This window comes from Neophocaena asiaeorientalis, unplaced genomic scaffold (genome assembly GCF_003031525.2).
Source record: "Neophocaena asiaeorientalis asiaeorientalis breed wild unplaced genomic scaffold, Neophocaena_asiaeorientalis_V1.1 scaffold86, whole genome shotgun sequence".
NCBI classification, from domain to species: domain Eukaryota; kingdom Metazoa; phylum Chordata; class Mammalia; order Artiodactyla; family Phocoenidae; genus Neophocaena; species Neophocaena asiaeorientalis.
Window position 1 is genome coordinate 1,578,430 of NW_020175039.1, and position 5,653 is coordinate 1,584,082.

Consider the following 5,653-nt stretch of genomic DNA (forward strand, 5'->3'; position numbering starts at 1 on the left):
TAGGAGAAAGGGATTAAGCAATGGAACATCTTCTAGGCTTCCTAAGGTGTCTAAATTTGAACTGCTCTAGCAGCTTAGCTACAGCCAACTACAGTGTTATCCAAACATCTTCAAATCCAGACTTCTCACTGTCATTATGAACCCTCTATCAACTGAACAAAGAATAAGTAAATACCTGTGCCTAGTCTTCTTCATTCAGTCATTCCTCGAATACCCATTGAGTGCCTACTTGTGTTAGTAATCTATTGCCCCATAAAAAATGATCCATTTGCAGCCAAGTAAATCAACCGTGCTCTTTTCTACATGGGGGTCTGGCGTGTAATGGCTGCAAAGAACAGTCTCCTCAGTAGTGCCTGTAAGTGTTGCTCTCATGGACCTTGGAAACAGCCCTTTCCAGTAGTCATTTGTGACTGGCATGCTGTCCCCAATCTAGGCTCCAGACAGGTATGCATGGTGCCTTTGGAAAGCCCCAGGGCACAGTGGCCAGGGTCCATATTGGCCAAATCATAATGTGAATCCGCACCAAGCTGCAGAACAAGGAGCATGTGATTGAGGCCCTGCACAGGGCCAAGGTCAAGTTCCCTGGCCGCCAGAAGAGCCACATTTCCAAGAAGTGGGGATTCACTAAGATTAATATAGATGAATTTGAAAACATTGTGGCAGAAAAGCGGCTCATCTCAGATGGCTGTGGGGTCAAACACATCCCTAATTGTGGCCCCTGGACACATGGCGGGCCCTGCACTGAGAGCCTTGATGCCATCCCCTCCTCATGCATGCCCACCAATAAATCCTACTTTCCTGTCAAAAAAAAAAAAAGTCCAAACCTGGGTGGCTTAAAGCAATAAACATTGATTATCTCACATTTTCTTTAGGTCAGATATCTGAGCACAGCTTACCTGGGTCCTCTGCTCCAGAATCTCTCACAGACTGTAAAGAAGGCATCTGTGGCTATAGTCATCTCAAGGCTTGACTGGGGAAGGACTTACCTCCAAGCTCATGTAGTTTTTGGCATCCCCAATTTCCTTGTAAGCTGTTGTCGAGAAGCCACCCTCAGTCTCTTGCTCCATGGGCTTCTCCAATATGGCAGCCTGTTCATTGAACATGTAAGCCAAGAAAACAAGAGTGAGAGTCTGTTAGCAAGAGAGGGGTCAAAATCTTTTGTAACGTAATCATAAATGTGACACGCCATTTTTCTGTCCATATGCTATTGTCCGAAGCAAGGCACTAACTAGGTCCTTCCTACATTCAAGGGTAGGGATTACACAAGGAGGTGAATACTAAGTCAGGGGCATCACTGGAAGCCAGGGCAGAAGTCACCAACCACACTTCTCTAAGGCAGACTCTGTGCTTTGTGATGAAAATAAGATGATGAACCAGAAAAATAAGGCTGTCTCCCTCCTGAAGCTCACTGTATGGGTTTGAGATACTGAATCATGAAACTCCAGGAGACATCTGTAATATGGAGACAAGGGAAAAAGCAGGAGGGTAGAGAGATTCAGCCATACTTTCTTAGAGGTCCTTAGAGGTCAGGTGGATGAATGAGAAGTGGGTCTCTGAAAATTCCTTTAGAACTCACTAGGGCAATTTCCAGTATAGATGGAGTATATGGATGCTAACAGGAAGTAATTAAAAAGGCACAAAATAACTTCTCTAATAAAACTGCTGCTTAAAATCTCTTTACAAGGGCTTCCCTGGTGGCGCAGTGGTTGAGAGTCTGCCTGCCGATGCAGGGGACACAGGTTCGTGCCCCGGTCTGGGAAGATCCCATATGCTACGGAGCGGCTGGGCCCGTGAGCCATGGCCGCTGAGCCTGCGCGTCTGGAGCCTGTGCTCCACAACGGGAGAGGCCACAACAGTGAAAGGCCCGCGTACCGCAAAAAAAAAAAAAAATCTCTTTACAAGAAGAAAATGCCTTTCATGTCTTAATTACAAATGTGTTCTAATGCAAATAGTTCTGAAACCGGTCATAGCTTGTCACACGGTCAAACTAAAGTGCAAATACCTGGATGTCAGATTCTCCATGAAAGCAAATTTGGTAGGGGAGGCCCCTGCCATGGTGGGGAATCTCAAGAACAAGGGGAACTTGGTGGGTTGCTATTTTTCTCATTATTTCAGAGAGTAGTTCCTGCTTGCAAAATAGGGGTAACAGTAGTACTTTATGTGACAGGGAGAATAATGACCCCTTCCAAAGATGTGCACACCCTAATCCCCAGACTTTGTGACTATGTTACTTTACATGGCAAAAGGGACTTTTCAGATTGAGTAAGATTATGAACCTTGAAATGGGACAATTATCCTGGATTATCTTTGTGGATACAATTTAGTCACGGGAGTCCTTAAAGTGGAAGAGGAAGGCAGAAGAGCAGGAGAGGGAGATGCAAAGAAAGAAGAGGCAGGAGAAATTCAAAGCATGAAGATGGAGGAAGAGAGCAAAAATCAAGGAATGTGGGTGGCCTCTGGGAGCTGGGAAGAGTCCTAAGCCATTAGACAACAAGGACATGGAGACCTCAGTCCCACCACTGAAGACACTCAATTCTGCCACAACCCGAATGAGCAGGGAAATGGATTCTCCCCTAGAGCCTCCAGAAGGAATGCAGCCCTGCAGGCACTGATTTTAGCCCCATGAGATCCAACTCAGACTTCTGACATACAGAACTGTAAGATAATAAATCTGTGTCATTTTAAGCTAAGTTTGTGGTAATTCATCATGATGGCAAAAGAAAACTAATATCCTTACTCATTGGATTCTTTTAAGGACTCAAATCATTAATATATATTGAGAGTACTGGAAATGCATCTGGCACACAGTTAGCAAGCACTGTGCACATGTTTCCCATTATTGTGACCTTGCAACCTGGGAGTTCTGAGCTGATAGATGGAAAAATATGGCCCAGCTGAAAAAAAAAAAAAAAGGCTGAAGGAATGTCTCCACATACTGTCTATTTCCAAATAAATCTCCTTTAATGATCACATGTGTCATGGAATAAGCTGCAGGTTCCTCATGCCAGAGCCTGAAAGGAAGGTGACCAGTGAACAATATTTTTAGTACTACCCAGTAAACTGAATAAAGGGCCACTGGCCTTTCATGATCTATCATTCTATTTTTTTCATTCTGGTAAAGTAATTTTCTCTGGATTTAGAGTAATACATTTAGCATTGAAATAAGACTTGAACCATCTGTCAAACCTAAAAACAAATCTATTTCATGTTGCGTGTTCATCTTATTATTGCCAGAATATATTTTTTCTCCTTTTTTTCTGTTTATTCACCACCTTATTCACCACCATATGCCCAGCACTTACATTGCCAACACCAACCAAAGAGTTGCTAACTGAATGAGGTAGAATCACTGCAAAAAATATTAGGGTTTTTTTTAACCCTACTTATCTTTCAACTCAGCTCCTGTAGTTACTAACAAATCATCAGGATCAAGAATCTTGCAGGTAGAAAGGGAAACCAAGATCTTTAGGACCAGTCCTATCATCAGGGAGTTTATAAACTTGTAGAGAGATTAAAATGCGTGCCAAAGAATAACTGGCAATACAGGGGTCTCAAGAATCAAGAAAGCCACTTTGCTTTCCATCCTTCTGACTACTTTCAGAAGAAATCCTCACTTTCATGCTAGGGTGCCCTCTAAGTTCTTCTCATACTTGGTTTGTCTCCGTCTATGCCGCCCAGAGAAGAAGCCTCAGGCTGAGAGACCCAGGCTGGCCCAGTATAGCTGAAATTTAATTACATTTTTTGGCTCCTGCTGTATTTATTTCCATAGATACCTTCTGTTTATGGCAAGTGAAACACTTTTCTATTTTTAGTAGTGGTATATTCTTTTAAAATTACTTCACTTAAAGTTTTAAAAAGTGAGTCCTATTTCAATTTGTTTAAAGTGAATACTGCCCCAGATGGTTCACTGACATGGCAACAATTATAAAAGTGCTATAAGAATAACTAAACTTTGGGATAACAAAATGGAGTGTGTGGTAGAGGCATAGGTATAGTATCTGAGAGGAGGGTGTCACTATAGTCAACTTGGTTGGTCAGGTTCTGAGAGGCCATGATGGAAGGAAGTGGAGTCTGGTGCTGGGTTTGCCATGGGTGAGGATATGGTTGTATAGATGCAGGAGTGGGAAGTCTGAACCAAAGCAGGAATGGCCTTAGATGGCAGTAAGCAGAGCATTTCCACTAAGGTACAGGTGTGTGGGGGCTAAGTTGTGACAAATGAACCTTAATGAGGTTGTAGAAAACCTTTCATTACAAGCTCTCCTCCATTGCCTCAACTAAAAATTGTTTGCTTCTTCTCTCCAGAAGCTGACCCAGAACTAGCTCCCAGGTGCCCGATGATGGTGCAATGTAAGGAGGCCCTTCCTATACTTTGGGATCCTGTGTCACTGCACTGCTGTGGTTGATGGAGTTGCTGGTGGCTCTTTCACACACCTCAAACCTTCTGCTGCACAGCCCATCAGCAAAGGCTATAGAGCCCTCTGATGTGTTAATATCAATATTCACTTTATTTATATACCATCTGGACCATTTGCAATGTGGAGCTAACCAGTATCTCCCTCACTTTCAAGAGTCTGCAACTCTAGGAGATGCCACTGAGTTCAACATGAATATTCATGGTTTGTTTAGAACGTGTGAGCTAAAAAAGTCCTGTTTTATATCTAGGAATCTCCCAATAGCCATTCTAAAATTAATCATGTATGCCTGTACTTAATAGTAATGGAAGGGCTGAATCTCCTGGGGTGGAGACATGGACGCAGCTGGCAGGTTTAGGATTTTAAATTTCATATATTTTAAATTCCTTTGTTTAAAGAGTACATGTCTTTAAAGTATAAAGAATGCAAGTGTTAGATCTCAGAATTGATATTTTTAGCCTAAAGCATTAAGGAAGGTACCGTCTCTCTCCACCTGCAAAGACACCTTCAGTCCTCCTGATCACGAGACACGGGTATTTCATTTCTTAATGCTAAGGAGGGGGATGATGAGAATCCCAGCAGGGAAAACGTGGGAGCTCAGCTGGCTTAGTGTCCTGGAAAAGTAGGACCTTGCTGACTGTGTTATGAGAAGGGCAAGAGGAAGTCTTTGAAACCAGAGATTTGGTTTTCCTGACATCACCTATCACTAGGGACGGAAGTCTTTGGATTCAGGCATTATATCTCCACTGTTCGTATCCTCTGAAAAGTATCACAAGGTACAGTGGCATCTTAGCATGAATCATAAACCCCTCAGAGTCATCATGGGGCAGAAGATACATATAAAACTGATAGACAAGAGGCTTAAGAGAGAATCAGTACATGAGAAAACCAGTGTTTAATGAGCTTACTTTGAATGCCTGGTGAAGAGGCAGGCGTGATGTACACAGTATTTTACAATAATATAGTATGGGCACTGAAAGGACACCTCAACCTAATCAGAATATGCACAGGCCCTCAACAGCTGGTAGGGCTACAATGGTACATTCTGACTGAGCACCAGTACTAAGAAGGGGGGGCATCATTTAGGAGGGCGCCCCAAGGACATACTCTAAGAGCTCATGTAATATGCGCTCATTCAAGATAGAGAATACTTCCTGAGTTACTACCATGTACAATGTATTGTACCAAGTGTGTGTGTGTGGTGGGGGGAATTTTCAAAAGGACTGCGCTTTATATCTAGG

At 43.0% G+C, this 5,653-nt stretch overlaps 1 pseudogene; it reads left to right on the forward strand.

Annotated features, from left to right (window-relative positions):
• Positions 1 to 268: 268 nt before the first annotated feature.
• On the forward strand, positions 269 to 389 carry LOC112411939 (uncharacterized; annotated as a pseudogene).
• The last annotated feature ends 5,264 nt before the right edge of the window (positions 390 to 5,653 follow it).